This window comes from Danio rerio, chromosome 2, assembly GCF_049306965.1.
Source record: "Danio rerio strain Tuebingen ecotype United States chromosome 2, GRCz12tu, whole genome shotgun sequence".
NCBI classification, from domain to species: domain Eukaryota; kingdom Metazoa; phylum Chordata; class Actinopteri; order Cypriniformes; family Danionidae; genus Danio; species Danio rerio.
The window spans coordinates 20,342,944-20,361,363 of NC_133177.1; the positions used below are offsets into that span (position 1 = coordinate 20,342,944).

At 36.1% G+C, this 18,420-nt stretch overlaps 1 protein-coding gene across 18 annotated transcripts in view; it reads right to left on the reverse strand.

Moving 5' to 3' along the window:
- ptprfb (protein tyrosine phosphatase receptor type Fb) overlaps window positions 1-13,231 on the reverse strand; it is a 368,812-nt gene extending 355,581 nt beyond the window's left edge. For all 18 annotated transcript variants that reach the window (XR_012389651.1, XR_012389655.1, XR_012389658.1 and 15 more), the window contains exon 1: window positions 12,895-13,231. The gene's annotated coding sequence lies outside the window, so the exon portion shown is untranslated. The remainder of the gene's footprint in view (window positions 1-12,894) is intronic.
- Window positions 13,232-18,420: the final 5,189 nt, after the last annotated feature.

Below are 18,420 nucleotides of genomic sequence, written 5' to 3' on the forward strand. Positions count from 1 at the left end.
TCCTCCTGCATGCTGCTTGCTCTTGTCCTCATGATACAGTCTGAAGACTGCACTCAGTGGGACTCACAAACAAAATAAATAAATAAACCCAAACCATTTCCATCAAGCACTACAAACTCTGTCCATAGCTTTTAAAAACAGCTTAAGACAGCACCTACAGTAGCACCTCAACACAGTATGCTTTGTGGAAGATTTTTTTGTCTATAATAGCTGACAGAAAACTGTGACTTGTTTTCTGCATGCAGTCAAGATGAATGAAGAATTTTCCATGGTCTGACTATCCACGGAGAGGAGAAAGTGCTAGCGAAGGGATTTTTGCTGAGCAAAAAAAACAAAACAAAAAACACAATGTTTGCTATATTCAAACAAACACTGAATTGTTTCAGAGCAGCTGGTCAGTGCTGACCTTTTGAATTGAAGCAGGACAGTAATTACGGACAATTATTCTCCTTACATTGTTAATACCAACTGATTAAATCAGGCAAACACCATAAGGAGACAGCAGACCTGAACAACAACAGCAAAACATACAGGTACTCAATTGTTTTCTACCAGTATTTGTGCACATAGTTGGGTAAAACAGCTCTGATGTAAGGCTGGGTGGTATATCGGGTTCTGGGGATATATTGATATGACTCCCCACCGCGATGCGGTATTATCCAATAATGTTCATATCGATGTGGTTTGAGGCCACACATGCGCATTCTGCGTGAAACAGACCACTCCAAGGTAGCACGCGAGCTGCACTTGCACTTCCACTTATTCTTGCTTATGTAAAGCACTTGGAATTGCCACTGTGTATGAAATGTGCTATATAAATAAACTTGCCTTGCCTTGCACGAATGTGCGCATGCGAAACAAATGATTCACTGCATCAGTCATACAAAAGACTTCAAAATCAACAAATCATTCAAAAACCTTTGACACTGATGCCACATGGAAGAACAAGCAGTGCCGGTGTTGTATCAAAATCTTATATTCACTGATTATAAGTTCAGTATTTATCACACGACGGTCTTTTCTTTACATTTACATTATAACATTTAGCTCTGCTTTCTGGACAGTTATAATGACTGTTTACATTTATATGCTTAACCAGCATTTCATCACAGTACTCTGAACCAGTTTCGGTACTTCTCATATCTATAGTTTTCATTTCCTTATTTAATATTTTGTAAAACAAGTTTAGTCAAAACAAAACAAAAGAAAAAGTGTAGGATTTTTCTACAATGAGTGAAAGACTTCTCTTTAGATATCTTCGATATGTGCACTGTTTATTAATTGTGCACTATACATACATGTATATGTGTAACTAAAAACATATACAGCTGATTTAATTGATGTTTTTAAATCATGCAACTGTGCTATAAAGGATTACTTATAAAAGCACTGTAATTGTGACATAAAATACTGTGTGTTTCATATTTACATTCAATGTGGTTCTTATCTATCCTACAATAGTTTTTGTTGTGTTACTATTTAAGTGTGTCCTTTTTTTTGGCTCTAAGAATGTAGCTGTTTTCAATGGTTCTGTTTACTTTGTTATTTGCACAACAGTTCAGTAGTTCTGTCTATAGTGTTAAGCAGGAAAAAACCCTGTGCTGTATTCATTTATCAAAGATTTTGTTTATAATTTGAAATGTTGTGCAACAGCTTTAAGCAGGAGAAAAACCTGTACTGTACTTTATTTTTCAAAGATTTTGTGCAGCTGTTTATTGTAAACAAAGAGGAAAACCCCTGTGTTTGAATTACATTTTGCTCCAAAAAAATTTTTTAATAAAGTTTTAATAAAGGCTTTAACTCTCACGTAACCATTTATGGGAAAATACCGGATAGATATTGTATTTCGTCATTCCTCTTAAAAATACCGGGAAACAATATTTTGCCCATATCGCCCAGCCCTACTCTGATGTACATTTTAAAAACCAAATGAGTCATTTTAGTTCAAAACAGATACTCAATACATATCAAATGATCTGTAATAGACAAAGCAATCAACGCAGGGTAAAAACTAAGACTGCACTCTAAATCGAGATTGCAATCTAGCAAAAGCTGTAATTCTCATGCACATCTTGTCAGACAAGCACTGCTCTGTGATCACTAATAAACCTCATCCAAAGGCCAGAGGGTGCTCTCATGTTGAAGCAGCAAGGAACAGATATTTTACTGATTTCATTGATTCAATGTGACTAATAAACACACTTGCACTCACTTATGCATCACAACATTACTGTTAGATCCAATATAGTCATCATAGCATCCTCTTTTATTTTCACTTTCTTGGAAAAACGTGTCACACTGTTTTAAACGACTAAAGATGCAATAATGTGGGAATAGATCTTTTCTCAATCTAAGATCTTTTATTTAATATTTATTTTTATACTTTTATTATATTATTAATTACATAATAATGTTTATTTATGGCTCAATGGTTCACAACAACAACAACAACAACAACAATAATAATAATTATTAATATTATTATTATATTAAAATAAACATAAAAGCACAAAGTTTTAAACTATTATTTATTGAAGAACAGTATGTTAATGTGAGTTAAAACAAAATCAACGCTTTGTCAAAATTAGAGGAAATCACACAAATGGCACAGCTATTTATATTGTTTAAATGGGTGGCTTTTGTTATTTGCTTTCAGTCATTTTTACATTACGAAAACAGATCATAAACATACTTGTTTGAAGTGCAAATAGTTTTACTGTTTACTGCACTTTTCTGTTCTTAATCATTTACCTACTGTGTTTAATGCAACTGGATTTGTTTTACATTCAAACAAACCAGCTAACATCCACCCTGTACAATAAAAGTGGATACTAAGAGTGTGGGAAAGGGTTTTTTGAAAGACTAATTAACAACTTTTAGCAACTTTTCGGGCAGAGCTTAGTGCCTGTTCGTTGAAAATAGTTGGCAACAGTGAGTTTGAATTGATATACTGTCTTGGTTGGTGTAGTATGAGGGTACAATAACTTGAAAATAAGCTGACAGTATATCTTTATACTAAAGACTTAATTCTTTATCCGACACGGTGGCTCAGTGGTTAGCACTGTTGCTGGTTCAAGTCCCGGCTGGGCCAGTTGGCATTTCCTTGTGAAGTTTGCATGTTCCTCCTGTGAATATGAATATGAAAATCCAACCGTTTATCAAGCCATCAAACTGTACTCTTTCAATACAGTCCTCCTCCAGGGTTAAGATTGGTGAAACCTTCTTAACGCTGGAATTTGAATTGTCAGCTTTACAAGTTAACAGAGCAGAGATTAATTCCTCGTAATGCAATTCTTATTGATAAATAAATAGAAAACTGTTAATATACAGATATTTTTACAGCAAATCTTTAAAAAAAAACAGCCCTGCAAACCAACCCCGTCTCTAGCACAACACAACATATTGCAGTTCCCCAAACAGAGCTGCTTCCTTTTCAATATTCAAAGGAGTCCACAGCAAACTGTTTAATTGTTAAACACACCAGACCATTAATGCTGCATAAACATCAAGCAATCCTCCCTATCAGTACTGAAGCTCGCGACTCCCTCTTCATTCATCTTCCTGAGTGACAGTGCACAGGACCACATGCATGTCAATATGACAAGCGCTTGCCTGAGTTTATTGGATTATTGAAAATCGCAGTGACAGTAAAGAGTAGCGAGAAGAAAATCAACAAAGACAGTTGGGGAACAGTGTTTGTGTTTCTGCATGTTTGGATTGGGCCACAGACAGAGAGGGAGGTCACCTTCACACGACTCACTGGCACTAATCATACCTTGGGCACGTCCTTCTGCCTAATGGAGCCACCACAATTGTGACGGGGCCCGGTGACTAACTCGCTAATCTATTAAGTCACGCGAAAAAACGCAAACTGGACATGGTCTGTGGCGTCAACAGTGTACTGCGAAAGCTAAGAGTGGGCAGTATGAGAAAAATGTGATGGTAGGAGTGATTTATAAAGATACAGTAACGCAAGTTTATGTGAAAAGTATTAATAAATAAATAAACTGTAATTAATTTTGAATAGAAATTCACTGAAATAAAAAATTCTGGGCCAAAACTAAAACTGACAATTCTCCGTGCCGAAAATGCTTTGCAATAGTAATTTACTATTTTATTAAGTAACCTAATATAATTTGTAAGACTTTTTACATTTAAACCAATAACTTAAATTATACCTATAAAAAAATCACAGCCCAATAAGATTTTTATTTTATTGACAACTGAATTTTATTGACAGTGAACATGTGGAGAGGTGTTTTACCTGTGCTGTCATGACAGTACAGTAACTATTGCAAGCAGCAAGAACAAGCATCCTAGAAATGTCCGGTCAGCAAATCACTTGAAAGGACTTATGCAGCTCATGGTTAGAGTATACGTGAATACGTGTAATATCCACAGGGTTAAAAATTGAGCTATTTTGAAGTCTGACAGCATGCGCGTGCAGGTCAAATTTCCACTGCATTGCACTTGCACTTTGGTCAGCATAGCAACAAATCATAATTCCACATCCAGGGTTCTATTTTAACAATCTAGGCACAAAGTCTAAAGCGCATGGCGCAAAAGCATTGTTCGTGTGCAAATTCACCTTTGCTATTTTAAGGATGGAAAAATACACTCTGCGCCCTGGTGCATGGTCTAACAGGGTTGTGATCATTCACTTAATGAGTTATGGGTGTGTTTTGAGCATAACATGCATTAAACCAATCAGTCTCATCTCTCAACAGGTGGACAAATCTAAACTTGTGTTTATTAAAACAAATATAAATATTCATATAATAAATAATACAGCGAATAACATTATACCCCCCCCCACCCCAGATGAAGAAGGCATGGAGGCAGTGGTTTTTATATTTATGTAAAAAAAAATTGGCAACATTTTAATCCTTTAATTTTTTCAAATGTGAAGATATTTGTGTATTGCTTTACATCCTGTTTGTATTAAGCACTGTGTAAGTGTTTGAACCCACATAGGCGCATAACACGCTCTGTACTGGACTTTAGATCTGCTTTTAGAAGGTTAACGGCGTGGTCAATTTTAGTTCTTCAAAATAGCAACATGCCAATGATTCACCTTAACACACCTCTATTTTAGACCAGAACGCACATAGGTCCACAAAGTGGTGCAAATGAATTTGTTATTTAAACAACGTAGCGTCAAACATGAAAATTAGGGTTGCGACGGTCTGGAAAAGCAACAAATCACGCCAAACACGTCTTGCACCGGGTGTATGACAGGGCCCCTAGTGTGAAAGACTGCACTGTGGTTACTGCTGGAAGGACAGTGAAATTAGCTAGGCTATGTGTCGCAGCATAGCCTTTTTGTTTTGACTTTTATTTATGGACGTTTTTCTAAATGCCTTTATTAGCCAATAATTTGTGGAGGCCAAAAAATTGTTGCATCCCTATTTACAAATCATTAAAATCCACTTGCTGGAAAATTTGTAAAACCTAGTTGTTTTGATAGGGGCAAGGGACTAAGATTTCAAATGGAATAAAATTATTATTTTGGGTCTTTGGGTCTTGATTGTTTTCTTTTATACACCAAATATCAATTTACTCTGTGTTTATCTAGGATAAACTTTTTTTGCTCAAATAAAAACATTTAATTAACCAGCATACATTCTCCTTTCCCAGAGATGGGTTGCAGCTGGAAGGGCATCCGCTGGGTAAAAACTTGCTGGATAAGTTGGCGGTTCATTCCGCTGTGGCAACCCGGGATTAATAAAGGGAATAAGCCAACGAAAATGAAATGAAATTAAATTAAATTAAAAAAACATTCTACTCCATGAGACAAACGTAAAGCTTTATTCCACTTGTATTGTTTTCATGCTTGAAAACCCACGTGGTGTTTTTTTTATGCAACATGATGGATGGACACAAGCCAGTGGTCTAGCCTCAGTGCATAAACAGCTGCTTTGCATAATGCGATACTGAAATACAGTGAGACACATTATAAATATGGCTGATCAAGATGAAGAAGTGAAACTATATAAAATTATATACATTTTTAAACCTGTGGCAGAATATCAGTTGCAGCCTTCGACGTGCAACTTGGTAATCAACCTGCTAATCATAAACAACCTCTATCGGCTGACATTTCTATATCATCATAGCATCCAGCCATAGTTTAAGCCATTATTGTGTCAAACGCTGAAGTATGGTCAAATATCAAACACACATATAAAAATGTAAGCACCAGTATTAACAAGCGTCAAAAGAATAAGCTTTCACTAGTGAACAAGCTGGAAACAATAACATAGTTAGACTTTCAATAGTGAAGCTTGCACAGTAAGGCCTCTTTCTTAGCTTAGATACTGTTGAAAATAAATCAGGGCAGGGCTGATCCAATTACCTCTCAGCACAAACCATCAAAGCTGTAACTTAAGCAAATAACGCAGATCCTTAAACACTTTAAAATAGCCTCAGCTACTGTTCATATAAAGGGTCTGGGCGGCGTCTCTGGGCCAAAGTCTGTTTCCACTTTCTGTTAAATGGAGATGTCCCATAAAGCTGAGGTGTAAATGGTTTATAATGCCACCAGCAGGCCCACTAATAGAGAACCTGCTTTCAATCAGCAGCCAAATTACTTCAGAATTAGCTTCCAAACACTTAACTGCTTCACAGGACTCTAAACAGGAAAGACAAATATGAAAACTTTGGAAATGCAGGGATAGCAAGCTGGGTAGATTAACGCATGTGACCTCTATGGCAGGACGTGTACACAGAACGGCCACTTTAAGGGAATAATTCACTCAAAAAATTAAAAGTCTGTTAACATTTACTCGATTAAGTTGTTTCAGCATTCCAAAGGCTTTCCAAATATGTGGAGCTTTCAGTTTCTACTGTACATCTGCAAAAAGCTGATACATCATCCTTCTACCAAACCCCACGGAAAGACAACATAAAAGCTAAAATGGACTTGAAATAAAGAAAATGTTGTTCCAATGAGGCAAGACAATACTAAATTTTAACTTGATGCAAAAATCTTAAAGGGATGGCTAAATAATTATGAAAAATGCTATTAATGTACGTACACTTTCTATTTTCACACTGTAAAAAGCAACTTTTTACAACTTTTTCATTTTTACTTTTTAAAACGTGAGTATACCTGTTGCCTTAACCTTGACTTTAAAAACCTCTAAGTAAACTGGCCACTTAGAACTTTTTTATGTTGAATTAACTTAAGATACAAACTAATCACTTTAAAAGCAGCAGTTTTACTAATGTTTTTGTATGTAAAGTCAAGTGTAAAATATTTTAACTGAGACCATGATGCTTGGTTATTTATAAAAAAGAAAGCCAGTGTCAACAAATTTTTTATTGTTACTCTGAATACTTCATTTACACTAAGGTCTTATAAAGTAAAACAATACATCTGATTAAGAAAATAAACAACACAACATTATTACATTTAATCCACAGTTGCGGCAGAGCAGTCTCAAGAACACACAATAGCTTAAAGTACAAGTATCAATTAATTTAAAAAATTACCTTCTTATTTATTGCTAATATTTAAATCCAGGCTCATTATGGATATCCCTTTATACATTTCTGAAAATAGTGAAATATGTCTCAGGAGGTGCATTTCATGACCTCCTGATTTTTACCACATTTTCACATCTTACCACATTCTCACCCTGTTATCAAAGGTCGTGTTAGACTTTCTCATTGTCTGTCATTTTGATGGAAAGGGTTGTAAAACTTCCGTCATAACTTATTATTGATCGTTATTTTATTTGCAGTCTTTCTGATCGCTTTTTTTCATTCATATTTCAATAATTAACTTGCACAGCGAGCATATAGGCTAAATTATTCATTTATTATTTTAAATTAACAAAATCTCCTATCTGCCTTAACTCATATCTTCCTCCTGCGTCGACCTGAACTAGGTGCTTGCCTGTGCGTAATCAAACGCATCAAGGGAGACTGAGGGGGCACCCCTCTGAGTCCGGTAGTGCTCACAACGCACTACAACGCACCCCAGATATAGCAAAATACACTCGGTACAGTTCCACCTAGTTTCTCGCCTGCAAGAGACTCCGGCCGCAACTGTACGTAGTGGTGACAAAGAGGAGACAAAACAAGGTCAATCGCCTACAGCTGGACAGAAGTGTGAATTACAGTTAGCTACAAATTACTATAGATCACCCTCAAAATAATCCGTCAAAATGACGGATCATCTTTAGATTTTTCTGTCACTGCTGAAAAAAATCTGTCAATGACGAAAATATTCGGTTATCGCGACCTCTGCCTGTTATATACTTGTTTTTTTGCCTTGTTTTTGTTTACCTGCTTTTTCTGGAACCCTTTTTGCCAGACTCTAACCCACAGTCAATACCTCTCACTGTCTTAAGTCTGCCAACATACATGGTGAGCGACTGGGAAAACTGGTAACAGCGGAAAAGCCATGCACATGGAGGTAAGCGGTCAGCTGGTAAAGCGAAAAGAAACAGAAGCTGTTGGTGGCATCATAACGCCCCCAAGCATTCATTTTAAAGACAAAATGCCGCTCTGGCAACATAATATCTACTCTCCAGAAATGTACAAAGGGGTACGAGTTCACAATGAGCCTGCGTTGTAATCCTTTTTTTACACTTCTATTTTTCACACTATAAACTGACCCTCATTACCATCAGGGCTGGGTAATAAATCGGAATAAATTCCAAATGTAATAGAAATCATAACTTAGCAAAAGCGCAGTCTATAGCATGGTGGCAAACTGGACCAGGTCTATTGTGAGGGTTGGGGTTGGTGTAGATGTTAATAATGCACAACTCATACATTCATTTTCTTTTCAGCTTAGTCCCTTTATTAATCCGGGGTCGCCACAGAGGAATGAACTGCCAACTTATCCAACACATTTTTAAGCAGAGGATGCCCTTCCAGCCGCAACCAATTTCTGGGAATATAATGCACAATGTAATGAGTAATCTAACCATATTACAAATAATTCTGGTATCTAGCAACAACCTCTGGCGCGTGCGCATCCACATGTACTGGACCTGATCTTTTACGTCATTGTGCTACAGGCTACAAGGACACACTCCACCTTTTTAGGAAAGCCTGTGATCAGTAGTAAATCTCCTCCAAAGGCCAGAAGTTGCTCTGAAACTCCAAATATGCCACGAAAAATCCCAGGCAATCCCTACAGCGGTTGCTGAATAAACAGAAGATTAACTTCTTCAATTGATTCCGTGAAGGACCGATTCACAGAAGAATTTGTTTCAAACACCCGACTCAAGTTATGAAATGAGTTTGGAGTAAAAACATGTTTTAAAATGTGTGCTTTCAGATGTAGCAGACACACAAAATCATAGTTCACTCAGAACATCCGCAAAAACAACTCTAGTTAATGCTGCTCCATCTGAAAGAACATGCTGGGATTTACCACTGATTACAGAACTGGTTTTGGTAACACTTGCTATTAACAAACCTTTAACTAATACTATTGGCTCAATAAACTACTAATTAGCTGCTTATTAATAGTTAGTAAGTGAAAGTTGGGTTTAGGTTTTGGGTAGTATTAGGGATGTAGTATAAAAGCAGACTTTATAACTACTTAAAAACAGTTCGTTTTAAAAGTAATAGGCAGATAATTAGCTAGTAGTTAATATCATGAATTGTGACTTAAAGTAAAGTGTTACTCTGGTTTTTACTGACCTGAAAATATGCATTTAAATCACCTTAGATTAATTGCCCAACCCTAATTAATTACCATACACATATAGGCTAGCTTTAGTTACTGTATAGGAAATTAACATATTTTGGCAACAAATAATAGATTTAAAAAAAATTTAATCCAGTCTTTCATAGTTTTGTCTTTTATCAAGGTGCTTAAATTTAACAGTTTTACAGCAAAATATTCTAATATGCAACACATCTTGATCATTTCTGAAACTTCTAAAAAGCTAAAGACTTTAACGACACTTACTGTGCCACATGGCTCCTAAAAAAAGTGTTGACTAGGCTGAATCGTTTAAATAAAAACTGTGTATTCCCATGCCAGAGCCCAACGTGCCACTGAGAAGTCCAAAAGGCTTTCAGTTCCCAGATATGAGTCCTATAAATGTTGATCCCCGACACCACAACCGATGAGCTACAGAAATAAAATCTCTCATTAGAGCCCAGGCCCTGAAATTACCCAAATTCAGCGCATATGGAAACTATAAGACAGCGTCAGCGAGGGGGAAGTTGCACCAAGTGGCTTTTCAGCATGTGGCAACAGAGGGCCGGGCATTTGGAACGTGCCAATTAGTTCCCTGTGCCAGAATGAAGTAGGTAAGAGGGTGGAAGGGGAGGATACCAAATTATATTGATACTGACAAGAACAAAACTGCGAATAAATGATTGAAACTGTTATAAATGTGTTGTTATAAATCACATAATGTGTTAAAAATGTTACACATTATTTAATATAGATTTTTTTTCAAATGAACAACACAGTAAATATGTTGAAATTAACATTAAAGTGTCTCAGTACTTGTGTAAGAATCAACTTAACACAGTTTGTTTCAGTTAAGAGGGTCTGCTATGTATTTTTGCATATGAATGACACATAAAATATATATAAAATATATATAAACGCTAACCCAAAGTAAATGTTTTCAGAAAATTCTATTCAGGTATGTTGCTTTTGTTATATTACAATTTCGTCAGGTCACAATGATCGACTGTATCTGAAATGTTCCCAGCAAAGCAACAAATACAATGACATAAATGTTACTGTGATCCAATCACACGTGTGATATTGGCGAAGATAATGTCAGTTCATCTTAATGCCTGTCAAGAAAAATAAATAAAAAATAGACCACAAATGTTCTCCAGCCAGCCTTTCGCCTCAGGAGCCATTCTGTCTCTATGAACAAAACCAGAACTGACAGAGTATTAAACTAATTACACCGAGCGAACGAACAGTAGGACCAGAAGACTGCACAGAATCAAGAAAATGATGTTGATCCAGTCCAAATTATTCCAGACTTCTGATGCAATTTCACGAAACTTGCTCTTGAGGCTTTCCAGATCATATAAAACTGCTGACACGCTTCACATGCACTCTGAAATGCACTCCTGAAATATGTAGGTTGTTTGTTTTTTTCATCAATAATAACCCTGGACAGTTGAAGCCCTCACCTACAGTGCTCACGTATGGTCATGTATATTATAGGCTCCCTTCTTAAAATAACTCCTGACAGGCAGATTCGCTCTGTGTGGAAGGACCTGGGAAAGGGCAACAAAACCAGTGTAACAAATAATGCATAATGCCTATAGCATAACAAGAGTGGCATTGTTCTGCAGGTACTCCACTGCATGGATGATGTTAAAGGGACAGCTCGCTCAAAAATTGAAGTCTGTCAATATTCATTCATACACAATTGTTGGAAGGTTCTTAAATTGTGTACTTGCAGCGTTGCTAACCAATTACGCAACCAAAAGAACCTTTCAGTTAAGCATCTTAGTTAGTTTAATAAACATTTTATTCTAAGGAACCTTTAAAATAACCTTTTAAGGAATGGAAAGGATCTTCGATGAACCATCAATGTCAACCATCAAAATAAAAGAACATTTATGGTGGTTAAACCTGCACGAATCCCTATCTTTCTGCTTCTCTGCAGAATGTCAGATACTGACAACCCCAGTCACCATTCACAACCTCTAAGAATGAAAAAGATAAATAATTACTCAGACTTCAAATATGCAGAGCATCTTCTGTGTTACACGATAAACTCGTACAACGTTCTGACTAAATGTTTTAATTTTGGTTTCTGAGTGAACTGGCGTTTTAACGGAGTGAGCAAAAATTACTCATTTAAACCACACTCACTGACACATTTCTGTAAAGCCTCACCTAAATATCCACAAAAAAGGTCAATAATACTTTTTAACATGGCGGTTTGGCTGTGAGAATTGATTTAAAGCGTTTAGGCGTTAAATGTTTGGAAACATGTAAGTTGCAAACTCATTAGCCTATGCGATGTGGCTGCGTTTGATTATAATGCGATTAGATATACTGAACTCAGCAGACGTCGTTTTTAAATGCAGCCCACGGCTGTGTTCTCGTCAAACACACACACACACACACACACACACACACACACACACACATACAAAACATAAATATGTTTGTATAATATTTATATGTGGGCGTTTGCGTTTCTAAACATGCACGCTCATCCAGACGGTGGCATCTTGAGGGGAAATGCATTAAATCTTATCCACGTACGTGATAGGAATTATGTATTTACGCCTTTTCCATAACCACCAGTTCCAGACGAATGCATAAGTAAACAAAACATTGACGTGATTGCACACCATTAATATGTGGCAATTTTTAAATATGATCAAGCATCTTTGCAGAAGTGAGCTCGCGCTCGGCGGGCTTAATGATAGAAGAATGTCCCGCGACACTTGTTCTGTATGTTGATGTTATATGAGCAGGCATTCTAATGTCTACCGTACATTATAGATCACCAACAGTTCAACTTTGTAAGATATCATTATCCAGTTCATTTTTGCATGACAAAACTGCACTTGCTCCTCTTCCAAAATTGAAACCACGAGGCACTAAAATGACAGTCAAAATACGACCAGGTTTGATTATAACTTGCTGTGCTAACGCTTCTCCATGAACTTATTTACACTAACGTTAGCCTTATTTGCACACCCTACTAAACTAAAGATCTGCAAGTTTTTAATCGTTCGTTTAGCTAGTGCACTAGCTTAGCTGACATCAACTCACCCGTTAGTTTCTATAAGAAATAACTAGTATTTCGCGACCGCTCCAAACCTCGTGGCTATGAAGTGTGGTCATTAATTCAAACAATAATTACAGCTTTATGCAAAACAAGTGTCACGAACGACACTGAATGAAAGAGGGAAACGCGCTAAACTTACCGTCTCTCCGTTCCGCCGCGGTTTGCATTTCTTTCCGTGCACGGCAGCCTCTTGCTTCACCGGGTTCACTTGGCCACGTACAAATCCACTTTTAAAATCGACTGGAAAAATTCTTCGATTCCACAGAGTAACGACCCCTTCCTTTACTAATGTGCCACGCGGCCGTTATAATCCCGTTATTGAGACCGGTCGCTATAACTACAGCGGAGTGGAAAAGCTTCTATTGTTGTAAAATTGTGAATCCAGAGTTTGTGTGTCGCGGAGTTGTGCTTCAGCTCCAGAGCGGTCGGAGACTCTCTCTGCTGGTCTGCCCGCCTGCCGTCCTCTCAATCACGCCGTCTCCCTCCCTGACTGCCTCACAGGTTGCTTGCGCGAATTTTCGGAAACATTCGTCACCATTCGGCCGTTGGCGAATCGATAGTCTCCGCTTAGATTTGTGTTACGGCTTTATGAGATGCAGGTATTTAGTGGGATTTAGCCTAACAATCTAAAGCGATTAAGATATTCGTTTAGGTTTAACCTACATATCTTACATTTAATCAAAGATTAGGATTTGTGTGATCATTTCAATATAATATAATGCAATCTGTCCAGACATTTTCAAATGACATGATAAATAATCAAGTTGTTTAAAGCAGTGTTATTTGGTTGGAAGCAAATTTTTATAAAGAGTACATTTTTACAATTTCAACTCAAGTAAAATTTTATTATTTATTATTATTATTATTAATTTGTTATTGATTTGGTTTTATTTAATTTTTTTCAATAGCATTAAATAAATGAGGCCAAAAAACCTATATAGCTGGAATAAAATTATTCATTTTCTTTTGATATAATATAATGTAATATATTCATTCATTCATTCATTCATTCATTTTTAACTTTTCGGCTTATTCCCTTTATAAATCTGGGCCACAGCGGAATGAACCGCCAACTTATCCAGCATATGTTTTACGCAGAGGCTGCCCTTATAGCTGCAACCCATCTTTGGGATACATTCATACACACTCATTCATACTACAAATAATTTAGCCCACCTAATTCACCTGTACAGCATGAACTGTGGGGGAAACCGGAGCACCTGGAGGAAACCCACGCAAACGCAGGGAGAACATGGAAACTCCACACAGAAACGCCAACTGACCCAGCCAAGACTCGAACCAGCAGCCTTCTTGCTGTGAGGCGACAACACTACCTATTGTGCCACTGCGCCGACCCAGTGTAGTGTTTAATATAATATAATAGCCTATAATATAATAGCCTATAATGTAATGTAATATAATACATACTCCGTTTAAATAGTTTCAGTATTCTTGTTTTAGGAAAACTCTATTTATATTCACGTAGAGGCTGCCCTGCATCAGTTTAAAATTTAGCATTTAGATAATTCTGCATAAAAATCAGTATAAATTATCCATTTTAGTGTGTCTCCCTTTATAGTTAAGGATGCTTTGTGCCTGCTCGAGTGTATGTGTGTTTGTTTTGATGCAATTCATAGACTAAACAATGGCTAATCCAACACACCTTAAATCTAGTATTCATCTGCTGTGTAAATGCATTTCAGCCACCTCTGAGCAGCATTAAACCGTTGGTGTAAAAAGGCAATGCTGCATAAAAGCCAAACCAAAGGTGTCTTTATAGTTGAGTAACAACTGATCTGTGGCTGCCCAAAATGCCACACTAGTGGCAAATTAAATCATGCCTGCTCTGAGCCACCTCAGCTGTTGTGTAATGCATGCCACCTCTGAGCAGCATTAAACTGCTGGTTTAAACTGCACACATCAATGCCAAATCCAGTATGAAGAAACAATAAATGGGTAAATTTTGCTATAGGCTGTGTAAATCAAACAATCTTTGTTACATAGATATATACACTAGATGTCGCCTGGCCTATTGTTGTCTATTGGACGGAATGCGTCAATAGCGCCGCCATCTTGCTACAGGGTAGCACTCCTTTGAAATGAATGCGGGACCAAGATACAGTGGAGGACTGTGGCCATCCAAAGCCAGAGATATACACATATATCTATGATCGGGAGTTTTCCTGGATGTTAGTATGTAATTTTTTTTTTTTCTAATTACGAAAATTATAATTTTACATAACTTTTCTACATTGATGAATCAGTGACCGCACAGGCATTCCTGACAAAAAGCTTGTGTTTGTGTGTACAGAAATGTACTATTCATCCTCCCTGTTAAATTTAATATAATCCGTGTCCTGAAACACACCTCCTCTCCTGCTTTCACTTCTCATACTGACGGAGGGAGCGATTCGTTTGTGAATGAATCCCCCGAAAGACTCTTTCACTTTAGCCGACAAAAATACAAGTTTCTGGCAGCGCAGCATCTCGTTGTCATATTTCTTTTGCATTGTTTGCTGATTTTATTCAACAAAACTAGCATAAGCCGAGTGTTTAGTGCGAGTTGGAGCTTCTTTGTCTTATGGTGAATGCAGTAAGTGACTGTTATCATCAATAACGTTACCTGATTAGCACAAAAGTTCAGAACATACAAAAACAGAAAAAAACTTAATATTACCTATGAAATGTTCTGCCTTTGTGCTTATTTTTCTTTGTTTGCTCATTACTACCCGTAGACAGCGCTAAAGTCCCGCATCTTCACGTAATAACACTGTCTTGACTAGTGCGGTTGAATGACATTTGTCCTGGGAGCACTGTACCAATGTGGCGGCGCTATTGATGTATGCTCAGGGTCCCTATGCGATATCTAGTGTATATATCTATGTCTTTGTTAAAGCACTTAAATACCACTTTAGAAGCACTTCTGTGTTAGCTTTGTAAATATAGCATTACATTTTGTATGGCAGCTTTTTTACAGTGTAATTGGGGCTGTAAGTAATGTGACTGCTAAACACTCTGTAATACAGATATAATGCAGCATTAAAACCAGACTACACAGAAATAAAAGCTGTCACTCGGGCGCTACCTTTTTAAAAAGTACACTTTTGTACCTTACAGGTGCACATTGGTACCTTAAACCTTAAAGGAACATTTCTGTTCCTTTAAAGTCTAATGAAGTACACAATTGTACTTTTAAGGTATAAATATGTATCTTTAAGGCACAAATGTGGACATGATTGGTATTAAAGTGTACCTTTTAAAAACTCATCACTATCACTGACAGCTTTTGTACCTTTATTTCTGAGAGTGTAAAATATGCAGACCCACATCAGCTCCATTGACAGTATATGTAAATGCATTCATACCATAGAACAGCATTAAAATGTTTCCATGAAGACACTGACTGTAAATGCCACTTCAGAACCTCTGGCCACATCTGCAATGTCAATTTGGAAAAAGTTAAAGCAATAGTTCACCAAAAATGGAAAATTCCGTCATCATTTATTCACTCTTCACTTCTTTAAAACCTGTTTGAGTTTCTTTCTGCTTTCCAACATAAAGGAAGATCATTTGATGAAAGCTGGAAACCTAGCCATTGTCTTCCATGAGCCCTGTTTATCCTGCTAAGCAAGTCAATGGTTACGACTTTTCAGCATTCTTCAAAATATCTACTTTAGTATTCAACAGAAGAAAGAAACTCATCAAGGTTTATAGATAACACTTTAGTCTAAGTAATAATTCACACCATTTACTACTGGCTTGTTACATGTCTATTATTAACTGTTTATAAGATATTAACTGGGGCGACATGGTGGGGCAGTAACAAGATTGCCTCATAGCAAGAAGGTAACTGGTTTGAGCATCGGCTGGGTCAGTTGGCACTTCTGTGTGGAGTTTGCATGTTCTCCTTGTATTTGCGTGGGTTTCCTCTAAATGCTTTGTTTCCCCCACAAGTCCAAAGACATGCACTACAGGTGAGCTGGTGTGGTGACCCCAGATTAATAAAGGGACTAAGCCGAAAAGCAAACGAATGAATGGATATTACTTTTTTTTTGACTGTTTATAAGCAGTAATAAAGTATGATTTTATTTTACTGCTGATTTTATTTTACTGCTAATCCTAACCAATACCTAAACACAAATACTGCCTTACTAACTATTATTAACCAGCTAATTAGTAGTTTATTGAGCTATAAATCTTAATTATTCATTCGTTTATAGCAGGAATTGCATGTTAAAATTAAGTGTGACCAGTTTATAACAACATGAGTATAATAAAAAATGAGTAAATATTTATCCTTTTAAGGATGTTCTGTCCCTACTTTTATACATTATTAGAAAACATGGTAACCCACGCTGTGGAGTGATTCACTTTAAAAGAATGAGTAACTTCAAACTACTTAATATGAAGAAACATATGCAGTTGCCTCCACTTTCGGCCAGCTAGATTCCGTGCACTTTAGATTCTAATCGAACATCTATTTTATACACTTGTACTCATTTTCTCAGTTCTCAGTTCTGAAGCAAAGTGAATAATGAATTGACATTAGAGCAGTCTGCAACATTTCTGAAAGGAATCCATTACATGTTCTTTAGCAGAGAAATTTCGCTGGGTTTTTCCATATTAATTTGTTGAAAATGGGGGCAAAAAAGAACGTGCTTAGCAAAAAAAATACTAAATAACTTGTTGAAAATGAAAGGAAACTGTTTTTTATTGACTAATGAATTTTGCTCTGTAACTATCTTCACATTTATGTATTTTTTCTGCTTGTTCAAACTACATATTTAAAATTAGCTGAATTACACCATTCTTGATTTTTTCTTGTTGAGGACAACTTAATAATTTTATATTCAATCAGCTTAATAAAAAAAAGGTTTTATCTTAATCAACTTATTCAATTTGTGTTGGGACAACATGAATGAATTGTATAGAATCAAGTGTTTTTAAAGTGAAAAATTCTGTTAATTAATTGCTTTAATTGTTCCCAACCTTTATGACTTTTTTTAATCTGTTAAAAAAAGATATTTTTGATCTGTAACCATTGACCTCCCTATAAATAAATAAATATAAAAATAATAAATAAAATAAAAATATAATATAATAAATATATATATAGACGACGGATTAATAAAGGGACTAAGCCTACAAGAAATGAATATGCATATATATATATATATATATATATATATATATATATATATATATATATATATATATATATATATATATATATATATATATATATATATATATATATATATATATAACATTGTTTATGATCAAGATAGTCAAATGACTTTGTGATGTTTTCATTCGGACAGTTTGCTCTGTGTCACTTTAAGACACAATAAAGGTAACTTGTAAAATGAGTCTATTTTTTAAAGAAGTCCTGTAAAATGCTGTCTTCGCAACGAGCAGTGCAAGGCGGGAAAGCATAAAGGCACATCTGAATGCACATTTTTCTTCACATCGTGTGTCTGGACGTACCTTCATTTAATTAGATTTCAAAGGTAATATAGATGTGTCTGCATTACAGTAAACAAATTCTGTCATCGTTTACTTATTCCAAACATTTATGACTTTCTTTGTTCTGTTAAACACAAAAAAAATATTTATTTTGAGGAAACCTGTAACCATTGACTTCTCTATTTGTTTTTGTTTTTCT